The following is a 23396-nucleotide window of genomic DNA, read 5'->3' on the forward strand; positions in this document are numbered from 1 at the left end:
GCATACCCCAGATTAATCACTAACCAAAACACAAGAACAAAGACAGACAGTGTATATTCTGACAGCAGTTCAATCGAGCACACGACGCGGAGTGGAAGACAGACTTCTGATAAGACTAGACGAATATACGGTCTACTGCCAGAGTAACTATCTCTGACGAGGATTTATTTTATTATGTTTTTCAATATTCCTGTCAATAAACCCAATTTATACCAATATAATGGACACCCGTGTGAGGCGTGTAATAAGAACCATCAGATATCTGTTATATCATTATATGTAGCAGGTTTCATCAACTTTCGCACAGTACTCTCAGAGTTAAATCACTAATTACAAAACTTTATTTAATATGTAAATGAGGTAATTATTTACTTGACACGCCCATTACTTCTCGGTACAATTGAATATTTATCAGATCAATATCTGTAGCAAGTTTCATCAAATGTAATGCTGTAATTTTGGAGTAATATCACTAATTGCAAAGTTCGTTAAATATGCATCTGAACCCAAAATTAACGCCACAAAACTAAATGCTTTACAACACAATTAGATATCTATCGGATTAGTATCTGCAGCAGATTCATCAAATTTGGTGCAGTTATTTTGGAGTTATATGACTAATTACAAAACTTCATAAAATATGCAAATGAGCTATTTGTTAACTTGTCACTGCCAAATGCTTGTCAGTACAATTAGATATTCATCAGATCAATATCTGTACCAGATTTCACTGACTTGGGTGCCGTAATTTCAGAGTTATATACCTAATTACAAAGTTCATTAAATATGCAATTGAACCCTTAATTAACTTGACACTACTAAATGCTTTACACCACAGTTAGATATCAGTCAGATCAGTAACTGCAGCAGAATTCATCAAATTTGGTGCAGTTATACCAGAGTTATATGAGTAATCATAAAACTTCAAAAAATATGCAAATGACCTATTTATTAACTTGACACAGCCCAACGCTTCTAAGTATAATTAGATACATATCAGATCAATATTTGTTGCACATATCATCAAGATTGGTGCAGGAATTGCAGAGTTATGTCACTAATAACAAACGTTTGTTAAATATGCAAATGAGCAGATAATTGACATGACACTCACAGTATCATCATTATGTTCTGAGATTGTCATCTGTGAAAAGTTTAATGAAATTTTGTTCAGTATTTCTTGATATATGCCTACACTATCATTATCGTCTTCATAGGGAAACCATTGTACGGAAAAATGATATTAAATAACTTCATTAATATGCAAGCAACACTAACCAAAATCTAATCACTTCTTATAAGTAGCAAACGGTACCAAATCTGACTTGAATCTGTTCAGGCGTTTTTGAGTAATCGTGTAAACAGACATACAGACAGACACACAGACACACACACACACACACACACACACACACAAGGACAGACAGACAGAAATCGCTATGACATTAGCCCACGTGTAAACACGCGAGCTAAAAACTCATGCCCATACTATTGCATCATAGGTATACAAGTAATCACCATTATATAATCAACATATCAAATGCCCAGGACAATATATTGAATTCCCAGGACAACATATCAAATGCCAATCATCCTATATCAAATGCCCAGCACAATATACTAAATGCCCAGCACAACATATTGAATGCCCAGCACAATATACTGAATGCCAAGCACAACATATTGAATGCTCAGCACAATATCCTGAATGCCAAGCAAATTATATTGAATGCTCAGCACAACGTATTGAATACCCAGCACATTATATTGAATGCAAAGCAAAACATACACACTGCCACACAATACGACAGGGTGTTTCCCTGTCATCTTTGATGAGAAATATTCCGATAAAACAAACTGTTATTATGTGCAGCCCAATGTACAGTTGTTTGATATAGGACTAAAGAGAGTTGTCCGCCGGAATTGTGGAAATTTATTGTTAGAAAAGAAAACAACACTAGGAGCAATAAACACAATTTTACTGGGTATTTGAGTTCAACAAACAGACCTGTAAGTGTTTGTAGCCTTTCAAGTCATTCTGACGAACGTCCCTGAACGTTTCGGAACTCCCACTGTTATGTTATCAGTGCTTACGTAATTTTCGATTCTCCTAGTAAGTTTCACCATGGAGAGTAGAAGTTGAAGGTGTTGTCTTTGAAGTTAGTTTCAACTCAACTTACATAGGGTATGACAAGCAAAAGGTTTGAGTGACCCTTTGTCCCGTTGGCCTTTATCGTATCACGTAATCTTTTCTCTGAAGGTCACTCATAAATCAGTTGTTTATTCTCTTCCAGCCGCAAACGACGAGGTCAAACAGCTGCAGTGAATTGGCGAAACGATGGAAGCTCCAACAAGTGACTCTCTTCTGTTCTTTGTAAACGGGAAGAAGGTAAGAACTGCAGTGAATAACATTAACTAATAATACCTCTTCGCCTGCCGCCACCTAAGGTATAGGTCATAGGGACCTATGTATCTGCCGTGGGCCCTTGTTGTCAAACACGGAATGATAAACTTCAAATGCAGGTTTGGCTCACCACTCTAATGACTGTAGTAGATATTTATCGTTGTCATTAATGCCACCATACTGGTTGATTCCAGGGACTAGAGGAGATCGTCAACATTCAAAGAAACATGTCGGGGCAATGTCGACATTGTCAAAACTGGGACTAGCTTTAATTGTATAGTAGACTTTGTTCAAGTCTGTGATTTGTGAATGTATGAGTGGGGTGAACGCGATGATTTGTGTTCTGTTTTTATGTGAAATGCGTGAGTGGGGTGAGTGCAATGGATGGGGTGAACGCTATACAGGGTAGTTTCTTCCCGGACTGCGCAGACTCAAAGGTAACAATTAATCGCAAGGAAACCCTTGCCTGAGGCCTGTGCTGCTAAATTCCAAATAGGTTTGAATAAAATAGGACTGGAGAGAGACAAGAGAAACTATTACAAGTTTTTTTAAGAAATTCACCAACTTGAACCAAGTCTAGTTGTATAGGTCACAACGCTACTTCTTTTCTCCGGCGGTTTGTGAAATTATTATCCGTTCATCGACCTTGAATGTCTGTTTTCTTACGTCCGGGCTCAAAATGTAGACGGCTGAGAAGAAACAAGCCTTTCTGTGTTTCTTTTCAATTGTCTTACGACACTGCATCAAATCTCTTTCAATAATTTCACCCAAAAACTCTAATGTTCGTAATGACAAAACAAGTGAAAATAACGCCGTGCTCTCATTAGTTCACGTGCATACACATGAGGTAATGTCCCACTGATCTCTCTCTCTCTCTCTCTCTCTCTCTCTCTCTCTCTCTCTCTCTCTCTCTGGCGCAATATCTAAAGAACGGCTGGCCAGATCTGAATCAAATCTTGTACATGTTTTCTGTTTGAGAATGGCAAAAGTTGACAAAACTTACGATGGATTTTAAAAATTATGAGTTAAAACATTGTTGAAAGTCTTGTATCTTTTTCCCTTCAGCTAATTTACTAATTTGTATATTTAACAAATTTCCTTAACTATGGATATATATCTGAATTGACTTGATAAAGTGGAAAAACCTTGGTTGTACGAAGATACTATGAGATATTAAAAGTGAAAGTCTGTTAAGAATTTTTGGGTGATCTTAATACTGATTTACAACTCTTCTGAGAATATATATAGAAGAGATAGAGATATGAGAGAGAGAGAGAGAGAGAGAGAGAGAGAGAGATAGATAGATAGATAGATAGATAGATAGATATAGATATATAGTGGTGATACACTGACAGAAGTCAAAGAATTTAAGTTTTTTCATTTCAGCTTATTACATATTTGTATACGAACCATATTTAAACCTAAGTGGGTAAGCAGTTACATAAAAGAATAATGGCTTTGAGAGCGAAAAAGTCACCAAACATTACAGAAAATGACAGAGAAAATGCAACAAAGATATATTAAATTTTACTTTTAATTTCTCCAAAATACCTACTCTCCAAGTCTCGAAGAAATCTGAAAATTTATTTCTTGGAATTTAATGATCACTGTTCCCGTAGTTAGCTCATTTGCAAAATTTTTAGATTGTATGTTAATTTGTACAAATACAATCCTGAACCTGTAATTCATCGGCACGCTTAATAAACGGATTGGTTCCTAAGTATTTTTAGTGACACACATGTACATAGACAGATAACGGATACCGAGTCATCAAGATGAAGGGATTACGTAGATAAACATATACACTTGAATAAGTGTTATTATTAGGGAAAATTTACTATTTATTCTATTAACTTTCCCTTTGTTTATTTTTTTTACAGATATGTGAACATGACGTTGATCCAGATATGACTTTACTTTTATACCTCAGAAACAAGTGTATCCTTGCTATTTACACTCAAACCTCTGCAATAATAGAACAATGACTCATGTGTTATTTCGCCAGTCAAATACTCAGTCCTAGCGACAGTTGCATGGAAATCAATGGAAATCATACCCCTTGTGCTATGCCCGGCTCATAATTGTCTATAACTTACTTTCATACGGCGAAATTACACACAAGCTTGTCATAAAACTAAATACAATATCAGGTTAATAAAGGGGTCGTTTCCATGTGTCCTTGAACAGCCAAAAATGCTATTTCTACACTTGTTTGCAATGCCAATACCTTATCAGAGCGGGTCAAAGACGCCCGTTTCATGCTCTTGCAATAGTGGTGTAGTAAGTTACAAAATTCGGTAACTTCTGAATAGGGTAGAAGCTTTTGCAGGACAGTGAAGGAAATTTTGTTGTGTTCTTCTGAATCATGAAGTGCATGGTCAAATTAAACCAGTTGATAATTCGCCGACACATTTTTGACCTAGGATCTCGCATCTGATATCTGATGTACTTTGTCAAAACGGGTAAACGTCAAAACTATGGTGGTAGTGTCAAGTCCTAGAAGATATACACGTGCAGAGACAGCACGAAATTTATGTATACAAGCATGCATTGTGATAGGTTTCAACAGTCCAACAGACTCACATGATGCCTTCTTGTATTTGATAAAGTATCCATACAAAGCATTTTATAAGTCTGGTTTAATGTAAGGTCACCAGCGTGTTCAACAACGGAGTTGTCAAAGACAATAACTTTTATTTTCAATACCTACAGTAATCAAACAGGGACTTCAGCATCATTGTGATGTCACATTTTCTTGTTGTGGTATCAGTGAAATGTGGACATTGAAAAATATCTAAAGAATTCCATGATTTTTCGAAATCATCAAAATCGTGCAAGACTCACTGATATTGGAGGGGCATGCTATCAATATTTTATATGTACAAATATTCCAGACCGTTTCCTTGACAACAGTACACAGTACGTCTCCGAGGAAGTAAATTCAGCTGTGGTGAAGGAGGTTGTGGTGCATGTACTGTCATGTTATCAAGATATGATGACCAACAGAAGAAGATATTGTATCCTTTAAAAACTCAACTCGTCTAGTTACTTTATGAAGAGACAATGGAAGTGGAGATACGTGTCGCCTGAAAAAGTGTTTGCTAGGGATTCTCGTTCAGCGTGCAATTTCTTCCTTAGCGGGAGTCTGGAAAACTTTTCATTTTACGGCCGATAATTCCAGGTTATGGTCTCTCCATAATGTTCTAATTTTCTGCATCCTTATCCTTACTTTCCTTAATGACACGCAAAGACATCATGCAATCAATGCCTGCTACACTCCGATCTGTGCTGTCCATGGAATGGCTGTTACAACTGTTGAAGGAATTGGGTCGACTAGAACTAAACTGCATCCAGTACAAGTACAGTCTTTTATTTAGTTGATCATTAACACATTGCTCGCCCACATATCTCTCTATTATTTGTTCAAAAAAGATAGCTAGCATAAAATCAACAATCCCAGTAAAACACATTTCCCATAGTCATACAAGTGCCAAATCTCTTACTGATAACTGTATATTTTCAGTGATAATAAAAGATAAACATAGGACACATTGTAAACAATTCTCTGTCATAAAAGTATGGAGACCGTTCAAAAACTCCTCGAGGTTTAATCACTGGTCACCAAGACCATGTTTTGACATTTTTAAAAACAATATAAGCTTGTGTTATAGCTTCCAATGCAGTATTAATCCGGTGTATATGACTTAAATGTGATACATACATACATACATACATACATACATACATACATACATACATACATACATACATACATACATACATACATACATACATACATATATACAGACAGACAGACAGACAAACAGGTAGAAAGACAGACAGACGGCAGGCAGGCAGGCAGGCAGGCAGGCAGGTAGAAAGACAGACAGACAGGCAGACAGACAGACTAGTACTTGTGTACTTAGAGTAAATATCCAGTTATTAGGCAATTTACATTTATATATCAACTAATGAGGTATTTGCATATTAAATGAATTTTCCTAATTAAGAATTAGTAATTAGTAATTTGAATAGAGTTTCCCATTGGTGATATTTAAGGTAGAACGCACCCCGGGGACAGATAGTTTGACTCTCAGTTTTACACTTCTTTTCTGATATGACACTCGTGGGGGTTCATTTTAAAGTTCTTGGTGTAAGAAAACCTTTCATCGGCTTTACTTTTTTGAAATTCGAAAATTTTATTTTCTTTATAGAGTTAACACAGGGATGGCGGCCATTTTGAATTTTAAATATCGATAAATCTTGGGCTATTTGTTTTTGTAGTACCAAAATTTGCACGGTGACCCCCGATGTTTATTCTTGATTTTGAAAGAGAATGGTTGAAAGATTCCTTAAGGAAAATTTGAGCAAAAGTGTAAGTCTTTGACTTTCGAGGCGCATACTCCCTTAACTGGGTGGATTTGTCCGAAGTTGAATGAACGTATTATGTTTAATTATGATAAAGTAATATGGTGGTCGTAGAAGACATTCTGCATGTTCGTGACTGCTAAATTTAATTTCCATATTTAATGGACTTTCACTATGAGCAATTTAAAACATAAAATGTCAATGAAATTGCATTCTTGTGGAGACAACTTCAGGGAAAGCATCAGTTTACAAACAACTGCAACAAATACAGGAAAACGGGAGTATTTTCAATTTGCATCTGGCAATATTTTTGTCCCCTGGTCGTTTAAATGTTCGACAAGTATTATCTCATTGTGTAAGTGACATTTTGAGACAAACGTCGGACTTTCACCGACATTAATTGTTTACAGTTTGTCTGATAGAGAAGGATATATCTCTAAAATATGTTTGAGTGAGTGATTTCCCTTGATATAATCATCGCGAAAATTAACAACTTCCAGTGTATTCCAACTGGAAGTAAAGCAGCTTTGTCACTCTGCAATCGGAAAGTTTTTAAGTTACTATCTAACGTATTAGCCTTACCAATGAACAGATGTCTAAGCTCATTTTCACATCAGTATACACATTCATTTCATCTCAATATGTCAGCTTGCCTTTAAAAATTGTTGGTGTCCATTAAAAACTTGTAATGTTTCAAATCAGGAACGCATTGGCAAGGCCCATGGATTACAATGTGGATTCTGTACACCGGGAATGGTAATGTCCATGTACACATTACTGAGGAACAACCCACAGCCAAACAGCGCTGACATTGAAGAATCTCTTGTTGGAAACCTGTGTAGATGCACTGGATATCGACCGATAATAGAGGGATTTAACACATTCACTGAAGTATGTATGCCACCTTTTTACCTATAGTCTGTAGTAGTGTATTTGGCAAAAGAATTTAGTTGAGAGTATTAATGAAAACCCATACTACACTGAAACTTAGTGAATGCTTAAGAATTTGAACGAGTTATTTTTGCTGTAATTCTAATAATTGGAGAAATCAATATTAAGGGGAGTATCCTGGGGCTTTGTAAAGTTTGCCATGAATGCATCACCTTGTACTTGCTCGAGCAACATTTCATATGGCGTGTACTTTGATATGTGGGACTTTTGAGGAAATAAACGAAACGCTGATCGATCCAAATAAACATATATTATTATCATCACAACTGTATTGATTTTCTCCAGAGTGGTTGCTGTAGAAACCCGTCCGCTTGTCAACGACTGGTTGATGAAGACAGCGATATGAGTACGACAATTTGTGTGTTATTTGAAGTCAATAAGACTGTATATTGCACGACCTTGAAAGGACATATTCAATTTTGTTTAAAATATATATCAATGTGCTCTCGATACGAAGTGTTCACAGTATATCGGACGTCACTATAAGATAATTTTGTTTTATTATTCTACAGATGGTTTCCGGACTCTTCACGCCAAGTGACTTTGCACCCTATGATCCTTCGCAAGAACCTATTTTCCCTTCTGAATTACAGGTAGGTAAATTCAATTATTATTACGTACAATGACACAACTCTCTGTTATTCCCAGCATGCATCTGTTGTCCACCATCAACAAATACATACTGTTTCGGCTTTGACAGCTGAACTTTTAGATATTTTGTGATGTTCATCTTCCATTGTACGTGATAAATTACCATGTACATGTTTGTATATCTTTTTGGATGAGAAATGTTTTAAGAGCGAAGGCGTGAGGTTCAGAATGGAACCTGAGGATTTGCCTGTTCATGTTCAGTACCGAAGTGCATTTCAAATGGCTCACTGCCGAAGGGTACAGGTTCACGACACATATTCCCTTGTTAAGCGATTTCTGATTCAAACACGACATTTTATTAGAAATTCAACCTACTTTCTGATTTGAGTGCGATTAAACAGAAAATAGGTAATACTCCTTCAGAATTACTTGAGTCAGAGTCACAAAAATTTCAGACTCCAATTACAAAAATAGAACATCGTACACAGAAACACTGAACCAATTTGAGGAAGTCATATGACTTTACTTCACATTAAGAAGACGAATCACTCCTCAATACATATCTTTTCTGGTAGATGAGCGATGAATATAAGACTGGAATTGTTCGGTTTGCAAGCAAAACAACAAGCTGGATCCGACCAACAACACTGAAGGACTTGCTGACATTGAAATCAGAAATACCTTATGCAGTGTTAGTCGTGGGGAATGCAGAAGTTGGTATGATATTATCACAAAACACCATTGTTTGAATACAAACTATGGAAATAATATATAAATTATTTCTTGTTAACTTATAATTATTTATTCTCAAGAAGCTTACAATTATTTTTCCGCTTCTCAACTCAGTGTTAGGCCATGCCATTTTTTTTCTGTCTGTGTGGTTAAATTTTTAAAAGATGCAGTTGATAAGAACGATCGCGATCAGATGTACAGATGTAACGATGCATAGCGGAGATTTTGTAACATTTACTTCATTTTACTTCAGTATATACAGGGGGTGGGCTGGGGAATGGTGAAGGGTCAATGGGAGGGTCACCTTTTATAAACCTATCGTAGGGGAGAACCACTTTTAAAAGAAGCTAATTTTACGGCCAAACCTTCGATTGTCCATGTGATATTTTCTGAATAGAAAATCACTGACAAAATACACCGATTCTTTTCAATACATATACATTATATACAAGCTTCGCAAGCAAAGACGATGCAATAGTATCCTATATTAAACCCCTTGAACAGTTAAAACTGATGAAAGAGAAGAGAGAAAAAACTTGGGACAGGTGGCAGGGTGTATGTCAATCATTAAACGTCTATAAATGCAAAGACATTGTCTGTTTTCTCCCATATAGTAAAATCTTTCCGACTTGCACGATTTTGATCTCGTTTCTTATTTTGCCCAGTCACATCTTTACTGACCCATTGACCTGCTGAGGTCAGGTATATAGCAAGCGAATTGCCGTGGCTGGCTGGCGCGGCGCGGCCCGGGGTGGGAAAACATAGGCATAGTTCTGCCCACAGGCGCACGGTGACTTTTAAAATCACTTGTCTATAATTTTAATGTTGAAACATGCATTTTATTAATAACTGTGCGAACGGAAATCATGCGGGCAGCTTTTGAGATGATACAGTGAGTAGCGCCCAGAACACAACTGTGGCCGCTCGGCTGTCTTGTACACCTTACACCCAAGGTACGAAAGGATTTGGAAATTGATTTTTAAATTAGACAAAATAAACTGTTATTAGCCATCCTCGAGATTCAAACTTAAACGTAATCAAGGGAATACTTACACAAATCGATCGATCGGCTTCCTAACTTGTAAAGTCAACATTGGCCCTACCTACGGCTGATAATTCGCGAAATATCTTTTTACGTACAAGTCTCGTTCCAGCGCAATTTTTTTTCAAAGTGTGCAGCTTGAAGTTTACGCATGCGCATATTTTTCCTTTTAAACCATTGCGTCATTGTGAGTCGTACTGATGAATTGCCTTCAAAATGTCGGTGGAACAGGAGGAGTTGTCCAGAGGTAAGATTTAGCGACTCGCCAGCAATAACATGGCCCGGTGCAGTTTTTGTGGTTCAAGAACCCAGTCGATCGATTTACATGTAGTACCACACATGCGACAACACAGAGAAGTTCGAATCTCCCGGGCTGCCATCAACGTTTCATTTTACGGAATTTATTTAACTTTCGTACCTTGGATGTAATGTGTGTAAGACAGCCGAGCGGCCACAGCCGTGTCCGGGCGCTGCTCACAGTATGTCTCAAAAGCTGCCCGCAGAATTTCTATTTTGCACAGTTATTAATAAAATGTATGTTTCACCTTTGAATTACAGACAAGTGGTTTTAAAATTCGCCGAGTGTATAAGTAACAGTAAAGCTGAGCGTCCACAGCCGCGCCATGCATTGCACTGATGGGCGCTGTTCACTGGATGTCTCAAAAGCTGTCCGCACAATTTCCGTTTGCACAGTTAATAAAATGCATGTTTCAACATTAATATTACAGACAAGTGATTTTAAAATTCGCCGTGCACCTATGGTTCTGCCGTCGTACTGTACAGTGTACAATAAGCTGCATTTCCCTTCTCTAAGTCGACTTTCATGCGACTACTGGAGTTGTAAAATTGTAATACAAAATGTATTATTACTGAATGTCAATTATTCCGTAAACTTTACATAAGGTATTTTCTAACCCTTGCTCAAGGTCAATCTGATCAAAACAAGACGTAGAGTACGGCGACGTCTATACTTACGCGGTATTCTCCTGCCGTCACCTGTCATCACAAAACTGATGCAGAATGAATGAATGAATGAAAGTAAGGTGACATTTTAGTATGATTTCGTGTAGCTGTGAACATCATCTAGCGGTTACGGGCCACAGTTTGAAATTGATAACCCATCAAGTAAAATCAGCAAGACTTAGATCTATAAATGACCCTTTTATAAACATTGTCCCTCAGCTACAACATCGTGTATTTACCTTGAGATTCAATCTCACCCATCTAAATCTAACCCTTCTAGCCACGGGTTGACTGAGCCCCGCGGAACAAGAATTTAATTCATTTGATCATTTTTTCCAACCTTCCCTATTTTATATTTTAGGACTTATATTTTAACAGTAAAAAGCATGAAGATCTTCATGTCATGTTTTCCAATCCAATTCTGTAACATATTTTATCATATATGCTTTTTTTGAAATGTGCAACTTTGTAGTCAACTTGCCGTATATTTCAGGCGGGGCAACCACTTGTAAAGTGTCAATGTGGGTCAAAGATCGTGCCGACAAAAACAGGAAAACGTGAATATTTTTCTTAATTTCATGAGATGAGATGAGATGAAAAAAGGGATGTCAAAATTTCAGAATATGATGTGAATACTTCAATCGGGAACTATTTCATTCAGCAGAGTTCTGCGAAGCATCTTGTTCATATTGGGGAAAAAAAATGTTAATAGTTCTCTCATAGACTGCAATGTATAGTGAATCAACATTTCGTTGAAATTCAAAAATCAAATTTTTGCACACACAGTTGGACTTGTAACAAGCCCAGTCTAAGCAATTCCATTTCTATCAATTACCAAAGGTTCATAAATGAACAGATTTTGCTACCTTTATATTTGAAAAAATGTTCATAATTCTCTCATACACTACCATGTATAGTGAATCAACATTTTGATGAAATCCAAAAATCAAATTTCTTGTACACAAATGCGCCTTTTATTTTCCACTTCAAGCAACTACATTAATTTTACATATATTATGAAACATATATAAATGTACAGGTATAGCATCTTATTTTGGGGAATTGTCAATAGTTTGCCTGATAGACTCTCGTGTATTATGATTTGATATTTTCGGTGAAGCACTGTATCAGCCATATCTTGCCTTCCCTCCCGCAAATGTATGAAGTATCATGTCCCTTCTAAAGTTCTTGCATGATAAATTGCGACCCTTCCTCCCAAAACGCCAGCCCTCCCCCTGTAATTTCTGTCCTTAGCTTACATACCAACTACACCAATTGTTATGTGAATAAGCTGAAACTGTTTCACTTATTCCTTAGGAGAATACTGCTGTAGTTGGGGGAAGGTCAAGTTTTAGAATGTCGGACGGGGGGTCACATTTTTAGCTCACGTATTCAAACACGTGAGCTAATGTCGCAGCGATGTCTGTCTATCTGTGTGTCTTTGTGTCTGTCTGTCTGTGTGCTCGATATCTCAAAAACGGTTCATTAGATCAGAATAAAATCTGGTACATAGATTCAGTTTGCAAATGGCAATAAATGATTAGTTTTTGGTGGGTGTGGCTTGCTCACTTTTTGCTCATTTGCATAATAAATGATTTTAGAAAAAACGGATGTACGTTGAGAACGACTGCACACAATTGATGAGATGCTACGAATGTTAATTTCATCAATATATCAGCTGTGAAAGTTATTAAGGGGAGACATGAAAGATATTTGCTAATTTCCATATTTCATGAACTTTCCTAATTAGGGATATATATCTAAATTTACTCAATACAAAATTGACGACACTGGGCATTGATTTAACATTTTTGAAAGTCATTAAGCCTTTTTTCTTCAGCCAATTCCTAATTTGCATATTTTATTAACTTTCCTTATTAGCGATATATATCTGAATTAACGTAACCAAAGTTGACGAAACTTGCTACATATATTGAAGATACTATAATACAACATTCTTGAAAGTCATTAAGCAATTTTTACTTCATCCAATCCCTAATTTGCATATTTAATAAACTTTTGCAATTAGGGATATATATTCGAATTTACATGACCAAAATTGATGAAACTTGCTATGTACATTAAAGATACTATGATATAACATTATTGAAAGGCATTAAGCATTTTTACTTCAGCAAAGTCCTTATTTTCATATTTAATGAACTTTCCTAAGTAGGGAAATTTATCTGAATTCACTTGACCAAAGTTGACGAAACTTACTATGTACATTAAGATACTATCATGGAATAGAATCATAGAATAGAATCATAGAATACTATTGAAAGTCATTACGCATTTTACCTTAGCCAATTTCCTAATTGCATATTTAATGAAGTTTCATATTCAGGGATATTTATCTGTATTGACCAGACCAAAGTTGACGAAACTTGGTGTGTACTTTAAAGATACTATGATACGACGTTATTGAAAGTCATTTAACATTTTTTTTCAGCCAATTCTTAATTTGTATATTTAATGAACTTTCCTAATTAGGGATATATACTAAGTCTTGGATTTACTTGATCAACGTTGGCAAAACATGCTATATACATTGATGATTATAGCATGTTATTCCAATATTGAAAGTCATTTCGCATTTTCATGTCAGCTAATTTATAATTTGCATATCTAGTGAGCTTTCACAGTTTGGCATATATAGCTTGAAGGACTTAACCAAAGGCTATTACACTTGCTATATAAAGTGGTGATACAATGACAACAGTCAAGGAAATTATTTTTGTTTCAGCCAATTGAATATTTGAATACTTAATGACCTTTAGAGTTAATCTGTGGTGGATATTGTTCTTTATATTGATCATAACACTTTCAATGTGGCAAAGGTAAAATTACACATAACTGCAATATATAATGAAACACGTGAGCATTTGTAGTTCATATCTCGTAGATAAAAAGGATGGGGATGTCACATTTTACAGTGCAGGTGTGCACGGAATTACTCGGCCCACCCACCCCCATGTAATTACTGACGGCTCCCTAACTTACGACAATGTTAGCATAATTGGTGCTTAGATTTAGTCTTTTTCAAAGGGTCTGGCCCTCAAAATGGACATGCTCTTTAGTTATGAGATATTGCTATCATTTATTCGCCGTGGGCTTTTCAGTGTATTTCTTTGTTACACATGAAATTAGATGTCAGATGGGTCATTTTACTTATTGCTCTGTCAGCTTTAGAAGATTGCCATAAATTTGGGACGATTCATTCTTACGCTGACGTTTGATTTTTGTTATACCCTCGATACCGTCTGACTTACTACAGCATTTGACCCTGCCGTAAGGAGGCTACAGCACAAGACATTGGTGTCAGTGTCACAAATATCAGAACTGCTTCAGATTGATGTTAGTGATGACGCAATCATATTTGGATCCTCTGTCACGATGGCCCGTATGTGTGAAATATTGAAAAAGCGGGTAGAGGAATTGCCAAGTAGGTACCTGTAGCAAATATACTTAATTTGTCACAGCAGTCCGGTAGCTTCTTTCCGAATTTTGTATTCAATTTACTCATTATCTTTCCTTAGCTATCATTGTTAGTATATAAAACATAATAAACAAATCATACCGAATTAACTGTGACATAATTGGTTGTTAGCTCCTTTCAAAAGCAGATCATGATCTACACTCGGCCTCTTAAATACACAAAAATGTAAATAGGATTTCTTTCATTTGGCTGAAATGACTTACTGAAGCTTCACAAATCAACAATGTCCCATATTTTTGAAATTTTAGTTGGCCATGTTTATGTTCATGTCAGAAGCATTAAAAAGTTATGAAATTAAGCAAAAAAAAAACGTTTAAACTGACTTGGATATGAAATATGAGAGATTATTTTTCCAAACCGATTTATAAATACAAAGTGATTAATTTTGAACTTAATGTCAGCTTACAGCGGCCAAATATATGCAGAACTGCTGAAAATGTTATACATGGTGGGAGACTGTCAACTGAGAAATGTGTCGGTAAGTCGGCTATGCGTCAGATTCAATATTAACGTACTTTAATGTTAGATTACGGCCAAATGTGCCGTACCATGCCTTACAAAACAGGTTGAAACTGAGAAGTGAATCTTGCTAAACAAAGTTTAGTTTTTGGTATAATTCATGAATATGTTTTCGATTGATTGCTGTGGCAAAAAAATTATTATAAATCTTTACAAGGTCACACCAATGGCAAACTATTCCGCAGCACAACGACTTCTTAATCGCAATTTTTCCCTGTAATCTCTGTAATAAACTAAAACAGACATCTTAGTGCTCAAATTGCGTGACAGTTGAAGATAAAATAATCATTAAGTGGCAGATAATATTCGTGTGAAATTTTTTGAAAAGTAGACATTTTGTGAGGCTCATTGAGCAAAAAATAATGTATGTTCTACTGTTGCAGGGGATCGGTAGCCACATACTTTCGGCAAGTCCGTTGTCTGATCTCATTCCATTGCTGATGGCGTCCAGAACTACGGTCACTGTGGCTTCTTTGAAAGGTAAGTCTTCGTTTAAAGTGGAGCTGCACGTTACCAACAAATTTTTTTCAAAGCAATATTGCTCATCAAAGATGACGAGGAACCTCCTCATATCATGTACTTTAAAAAAGCAGAGAATCTAAAGTTTAGTATGGTAGCAATAGTACTTAAGAATGAAGGGGTATATATTTGGAGTAGAAAACCTATTTTTATATTTATGATTAAAATGAATTTGTCAAAAACTTTATGAAATTTAATGTTTCACTTGAAACAAGAGTATATGTGAAAAACCGACTATTTTATTCTGCGTTATCATATCATTCTGAAATGGCATTGGTTGAAAGACTGACACTCAAAAAAGGTGTTAAATACGTGATTAACAAATTAAATGCCTCTTCTTCAAAATGTAGGAACTTTATTGCTAAACAAAATTTCAGGAAACTTGACCAAGCCAGAGTAGAGTTAAAGTCTTTGGAAATCTTTAAATTGGGAGAAAAGAGTAGCCAGAAAATCGTGTGATATTCATAACAACTTACGACTGTAAAAGCTGAAAGATGAACGCGTCAATATTTTAATGACATAAAATTGAATAAATCTTTGCAAAAAAGTGATTTCGAGCAAATACGCTGTGTACTGTGAATATTAACAGAGATAGATTGCGGTTAAGATGCCAGAGTGTTGATGAGGATGATGGATTACTATTTACCATCGACATGAACTCAAAACGGAAACTTTAATAGCTGGGATCTTTTTGAACTGTTAAAAGCCCTTGGTGCCGTTTTTGCCTTTCATTTGGATGAGACCTTAAAGCAAAGTGGTTATGGGAAATCTAGCGTTGCCTAGATACTTGCTCAGCGCAGATCAATTGAACCAACACAAAGGCGGAGGGGTTGTCTGCAGACAGAGATGCGGGATGTACACACCCAGCGACGGTATACCACGATATTTTGACCAGTTCACGACATATATGCACGGGCCATGGCAAGTGCATACATGAAGTGATCTGGTCAAAGCAGAGTGGTATACCGTCGCTGGGCATGATACATTGCGATTATATCATCACAGTATATTGGAATTTTGTTATGGAACGTAAAAAGGATTTTCGCTCTTGCCGAGAGCTCGCATGTGTGCCAACCGTGCTCTATCGCGAATATACCAAGATTGTTTTCACGTCTCGGCCAATCAGATCGCAGTATTTGCACCATCTATACCATGGTTTGATGCACACATACTAACAGTAATATATGAGGTCACAAGAATCGATATCACGGTAAACATTTGTGTTTCTGGTATCTTGTCTGGTTTTCTTAACTTGCATTACACTAGCCATTAAAATTCCCAAGTAAGTGGAACCAGTGGAATGACAACTCACTAGTTCGAGAAAGACAACCGAAAGACCTGACACCACTATATCTGATATATCAATTATACTACCTACTTACGGCTTCAGGGGCCACTGATGTCTTTCAGTGGTTTACTTGTTTCGCAGTCTATACTTTCTCAAGAACAGGTATTTGTTCAATGTGCCGACAGTGAATGTTGATTTCTCATTTTACGACGTTATCTTTTAAAGTCAAATTGTATTCACTATTGGTGAGATAGTAGAAAGGTGATCTACGCACTGGTAGTAGAATACAATGAAATTGTATAATGAAGAAAAGGGAACCCTGAAGACTTTTGCCTGAGGATACTTCTATATATAAGGAAAAATTACGAAAATATTGAAACTTCACTTATTTTTGCTTCTACTATGGTATAGGAGGCAGTCGTACCCTGCAGCTTGATAGCAGCTTCTTCACAGACTACAGAAAAACATGTTTGAAGGAAGATGAAGTTTTGGTTACTGTTTCTATTCCAGTTGCAGCAAAGGTACACAACTTTATATTTTTTTTCTAATGTTATGTTACCAACGTTTCGTGAGAAATGTACTGTTGACTTTAAAATTACTTTCATAATGAAGCATTTTGTACTCATTGCAAAAATCCATTCATTCTTTGAATGTCACCGTAATGAACTAACTTTGCTGTAATTTTTGTCCTGTGTTTGTTTAGAATGAATATATTGCTGGGTACAAAGTTAAGAAACAAGTGCATCGTCGTGATAAGGAGGTTGCCATGGTAAATGCTGGATTCAGGGTCACCTTCGAAGAAAATACGGACGTTGTCAAGGAAACTGCGTTAATTTTTGGAGGAACAGGACCAAATATTGTTGCCGTGAACAATGTGTCTGAAAAAATATCCGGCAGGTAGAACTGAAGAATGCTTTGAAACATGAAGTATTACCCTTGCATACACCTTGAATTGCGTAGAATATCTGATGGTATTGTTGACAGATAAATTAAAGTCCGGACTAAAATTTGTGTGTTAACAGTCAAATTGGCCCATACAAACAAACAAGTTTTGTTGACAAGTGAAGCAGTGAATACTATACGGGCAGTAATTGGGAGTAAAACCATTTCATGTTACATAAAGTATATTACAGCTAATGGAACTTTAAAGTTTCTTCTGTCATCATTAAGTTGCAAATATCTGTATGCGGTAAAAGGTTGAGTCTCACACGTGGCACAGGACACCAATAGTGTTTGGTTCTGCGGCGCACTCTTCCGTGTTGCCCCAATTATAATCCTTGGTCAGCTGATGTAAGCAAAGGTGATCGGACTGCTTGTAACATAGATTGCAAATTGAATTTAAAAAGTTATGATGTGAATGACTGAGAACAATTGAACAATTTCTGCGTGGTTTTTGGAAGAAATTAACATTAATTACAAACAATGCTAGTCAGTTTCAAGTGAATATGGAACCAATAAGCAGAGGGGGGACAATTATTCTACCAGAACCACATCTAACCTTGAAATATCAAAACTGCAGAACAATAGTAAATAAAGTTCTCGTGACTATTTGTTACTGATTTAAGGAAATGGGATGAGACTCTGCTGAAAGATGTCCAACAAATGCTCAGCACTGAAATTCCACTGTCCACTCAGGGTGGAATGATAGAATACAGAAGATCGTTACTGCAGAGTTTCTTCTTCAAGTTCTACATCAAAGTCCTAGATGGACTTGGTGAAAAAATGGTAAGATAGTATTTATTTCACTTTTTCTATTGATATCCTTGAAAGTGAAGATGGTGGAATTGTTGTCATCCATTCTCGAATCTGTCACTGCTAAGTTATTGTCCAAGATACAGGTAATTGATGTATGCTTTAAGCATTAAATGTGATGTCACGTTATGGTGTATGTATGTATATATATATATATATATATATATATATATATATATATATATATATATATATATATATATATATATATATATATATATATATATGGCATGAAATGTTCAAGAAGACATTTTTATCTGACTGAGCGCTCCAACGTGTTTAACTGTGTTATATCGCAAATATGGCACTGACATTTTGACGTCTCCGCCACTCTTATGACTGCATCTTCGCCAACAATATTCAAATGCACTCAAGTGCCGTTTAGTACATGGTGAACCGATGTTTGAAATTTCAATTTCTCATTTCGTAATAGTCTGCCAGCCCTGTATTGGATTCAGATAGGTCTGCGCTGTTTGATGTGGAGAACCTAACGAGTAAAGGCACCCAACTCTACCAGGTAAGTCAATTATTTACTGGTGTAATTGTATCAATATATTGATTTATTTGTCATTGCTGTGACAGAGAACTTCTTTAGCTGTTTTTATATGTGCTATGTAATCAAGGTAATACAACTGGTCCTATATTGTTCAAACAATTAAGAAATTTAATTTGTATATGCGTAGGAAAATCACTATTTTCATATGGTCGTCCTCTTATTTAATTTTGTCAGGAGATACCTGATGGGCAACCTGCCATTGATCCGATTGGTCGCCCTGTAATGAATGAGTCTGGATGTCAGCTTGCCACTGGTCAGGCGGTGTATTGTAATGATATACCCGAGGAGCCAGGTAATCGATAGAGTATTTTACAGAATATCGAAACGGTAATATAGAGACGGGTTAGAAACCCATAAAATAAATGGTCTACATCGTTGACAATCTCTCAGATAGGAATATATTCGTCAAAAGTTACGGTAACTAAAAATGTTGCCGTCTAGCAATGTAATAAACACATCGGATAATTATTAAAATTACAAATGCATAACATATCTTACGTAAACCATCGAGTGGACGTGTATAACATTTATATGTAGTCATATTATTCTTTGTTCTGTTGTCAGTGTTCACGCGTCACCATTTTATGGCACGCAATCTACTGACATGAAACATGGTCGTGACATTCGCCTTGGCATTTGCCAGACTTTGTTGCAGGACACGTGGATAATATTTCAACAGCTTTGTATGATTCATGAAGTGCAAATGTACGTTGGATCGAAGAGAATATATCAGTTTTGATAATGTAGTGTGTTTCTCTCGGCATCACAATTGCACTAAAATATTTCCGGTCGTTAGGTGTTCGGATTGTTTTGCACTTGTCAGTTTCACAAGGAGATTCGCTTGCCTTCTTCTCATCAGTAATTTTATTGTTGTTCTTTTTCGATCAACAACTCTAGGTGAACTGCACATGGCACTAGTCTGCAGCACTAGACCACATGCAAAAATAATGTGAGTGTAGACCAATTGTCTGGTCATAGATCAGCTGATATGCATTTTTGTTAAATTGTTGAGGTTCCCACCACGAAAAAGGGCAAGGGTTTTGCTTTGACGCTTTCATGTTCAATTTCATGCAGTCTTAACAGCAAAAACAAGGAAGGCGACCCTTTATTTTGCCTGCTGTTTGTGAAACACAAAAATATCAAGAGACAACACATCTAAAAAGTTATATGCCATTTGTACGTGTCATGATATTAGTATTCGCCGTCAAACATAACTGAAAGAAGAATTTCCTTTTTTATGTCTCTGTACCACAATTGACACACTTCGAGCCTCCCTTCTTCATCGGTTTTATATGATGCTTCCGATAGTGGGAACAAAGGTTTTTCACCAAAAGTATATGCCAGAATCAAGGAGAGATATCCGAGGCTCTTAATTACTAGCCCCTCTTCTTTTCTCTCTGCTAGATCTGTTGATCCATCGGCTGCATTGTCTTTGGATGGTGTCCATGGTTACGTAGGTGCTGCTGATGTCCCCGGCAAAAATACATGGCCTGCTCGAAATCCGTCGGATGAAGACAGTGAAACGTTTGCCTCGGAAAAGGCATGCTGTTTCTAAATAATATAAGGAAAAATCCCAGACAAATAATTATGATACTGGTTTAGTTTATGACTGAACTTGATTGGATTCGAATTCACAACGTACGGCACCAAGTGAACTAGCGAAGACATCACAGTCAACTCGGCAAACCCCATCCCCCGCCCCTTAAAATGAGAGGTTCAATAACCGAGCTAAGATATTACAATTATTCTGACTGCGGCCTTTGCACACACTGTAGAGTTCAAAGAGCATCCACACTCACATACTCGCTATCACACATCACACAAGAACTTTATCATAGCAATGAATGCATCGCTTAGCTGGGCGTAAGACAGCCTCAGGGTCAATTCTGACCACCAGCAGAGCTATCGACCAAGTGTTATTAACAAAGTACATCTGATGGATCGCCTGATCCAGTAACTGACCATGAGATCATTAACCGATTCATAACAATTGCTATTTGGCTTCTTTGACTAGGTCATCCATGTTGGTCAACCAATTGGAGGGATTTTGGCCGAGACATTAGAATTGGCCCGCAACGCGGTGAAACTTGTCAAAGTTGCTTATGAAGATTTGGAGTACGTTCTGAGTATACAGGTATGCAGATCCCGCGTTATTATATGTTTATTTGTTATATTAATTTTGATGGTCAGCTGTCTCAGTAACTCTGAAACCCGATTGTCAATCGGATCATCATCATTTTCTCTCATTCTCACCAGTAGACCAGAAGGCCCATTTTCAGGATATGTAATTGACAAGAAAGTTGCAACATTATAAAAACTTCCAAACATGACAAAACTCAAAGATGCCAGAAACACTACTGGATGGGATTTTAGTGTGCTATCGGGATTTGTCAAGTAGTTCCTACGCGCTGCTGCGTTCATAAGTTTTAGTAAAGGCTTTATGTTCAATTATTAACAAAAGACGATACCATTTGATGTACTGTAAGTTGCTCGCTAAGATAATGAGCTACAGAGTTTCCTCCGCTCTCTAAACAGGATGCGATAAAACAGAATTCATTTAATCAACCATCCCGACACCTGGAAGAAGGTGACGTCATCGCAGAGCTGGAAACATCTGACCATGTGGTGGAAGGGGAGGTGTATGTCGGTGCTCAAAGCCACTACTACATGGAGACGCAGAGTTGCATTGCCCGACCTCAAGAAGGGGACGAGATGTTAATTATCTCAGCATCGCAATGTCTGCACGAAGTACAGGTCAGTGTTGATGGAACAGCATGGTTTTGCAGCTGTAGTTTCATAAAAAATTTAAGATTATTGGTAGTGTTACACGGGATGTTTCCTACTTACCATCAGTGTGGGTCCCATAGCGGTGCAGGCATTTACCAAATGGACTACAATGTTCACGTGACAAATGATTACTGTTTTTGATAAATTTCCATCAAAGCGAGTAAAGCTTGACTTTCTTGCTGTTCCATAAACGAATGACAGATTCCTGAGTCTTGCTTTCTTGCAGAGATTAGAAAATAAACAGATGAGAAAGATTATATAGCTGCATCCGGTCGTCTCTAAATGCAATAATTATGACTTCGAAAAGTGATCAATGCAATTTGAACCGACATAACCCGAATTCATGAGTTCGTAAACTGAACTGATGGATCCGTTTCGTTTTGCTTGATTTGCGTTGTCCTGTTGCACTTTTCTTACCCACATGGGTCACTTGTTCCAGTACTAAAACAGTTTAGTGCTCAGACGAGGTAAAGCTGAAAGACTTAGTTTTTGAAAGACAGCTACACGGAGGAACATGTCATATTACAATACTAGTTGTAAAAATCCATTTCAAGAGAACATCTCTGTAAGCATATCAATCTGTGTATTCTTTCTTGTGATAGAAAGCATATTAGTTATTTGGCTTTGTACTGTTTGTCCCTCAGATGCACGTTGCTGAAACACTAGAGGTGCCAGTCAATAAAATTACCACAAAAATCCGAAGACTCGGTGGCGCATTTGGTGGCAAGGAACAACCATCAATATCTGTGGCAAAGATGTGCGCAGTAGCTGCCAAAAAGTGAGTATGAGTATGTCAGCATCTTTTATGACGAGAGTAGGAATAAAGCAGTGTGTGAACTGCTCATTTACTGCCCACGTCGCGCAAGTTTGCATTTTTTTCTGACTTTTCACGTCACTACCTTGAAGTAAACAAACTAGAATCGGGATAATCGAAAATGTACTTTTTCATATAGAAAAGACGGGGAGGGCGCCATCTTGGATTTCAGGTGTCCGGTAAATGTTGAGTAATTTGTTCTGTAATCTCTAATACCAATTTTTGCCCATTCACCGCAGTTTTTTATTCTTTATTTTGGAAACGAAAGGTTTAAAGTTTCCTTGAGGAAGTTTTGAGTAAAATTTCAAATCTTTCGAGGCGCCTTCTACTTTAACTTCCTTTGGTCCATGCAGGGTTGATGGCATGGGTATCCATATCCGAGATCTGTTTGCAGTGTTGTAAAATAGCAGACATTCGGTGAAGAAGCACTCTTTTCAATCCTGTGATAATTTGCAACATTCTAGCACACTCTTACAGGTGCAGTCTACAATAGTTTTCATTCCTCTAGACAAGATATGTTTCCACTGAAGCGGTAACACTATATGAGTCAACGTTGATGTTTTGTGTTCAAAGATAATCCATTTTATTAAATAATCAGCCGGCTATACAAC

The 23396-nt window shown here is 36.8% G+C and overlaps 1 pseudogene; it reads left to right on the forward strand.

Annotated features, from left to right (window-relative positions):
- The first annotated feature begins 2077 nt into the window (after positions 1-2077).
- The window catches only part of LOC139151850 (xanthine dehydrogenase/oxidase-like), a 94757-nt pseudogene continuing 73438 nt past the window's right edge, over positions 2078-23396 (forward strand).

Source organism: Ptychodera flava, chromosome 15, assembly GCF_041260155.1.
Source record: "Ptychodera flava strain L36383 chromosome 15, AS_Pfla_20210202, whole genome shotgun sequence".
NCBI classification, from domain to species: Eukaryota; Metazoa; Hemichordata; class Enteropneusta; family Ptychoderidae; genus Ptychodera; species Ptychodera flava.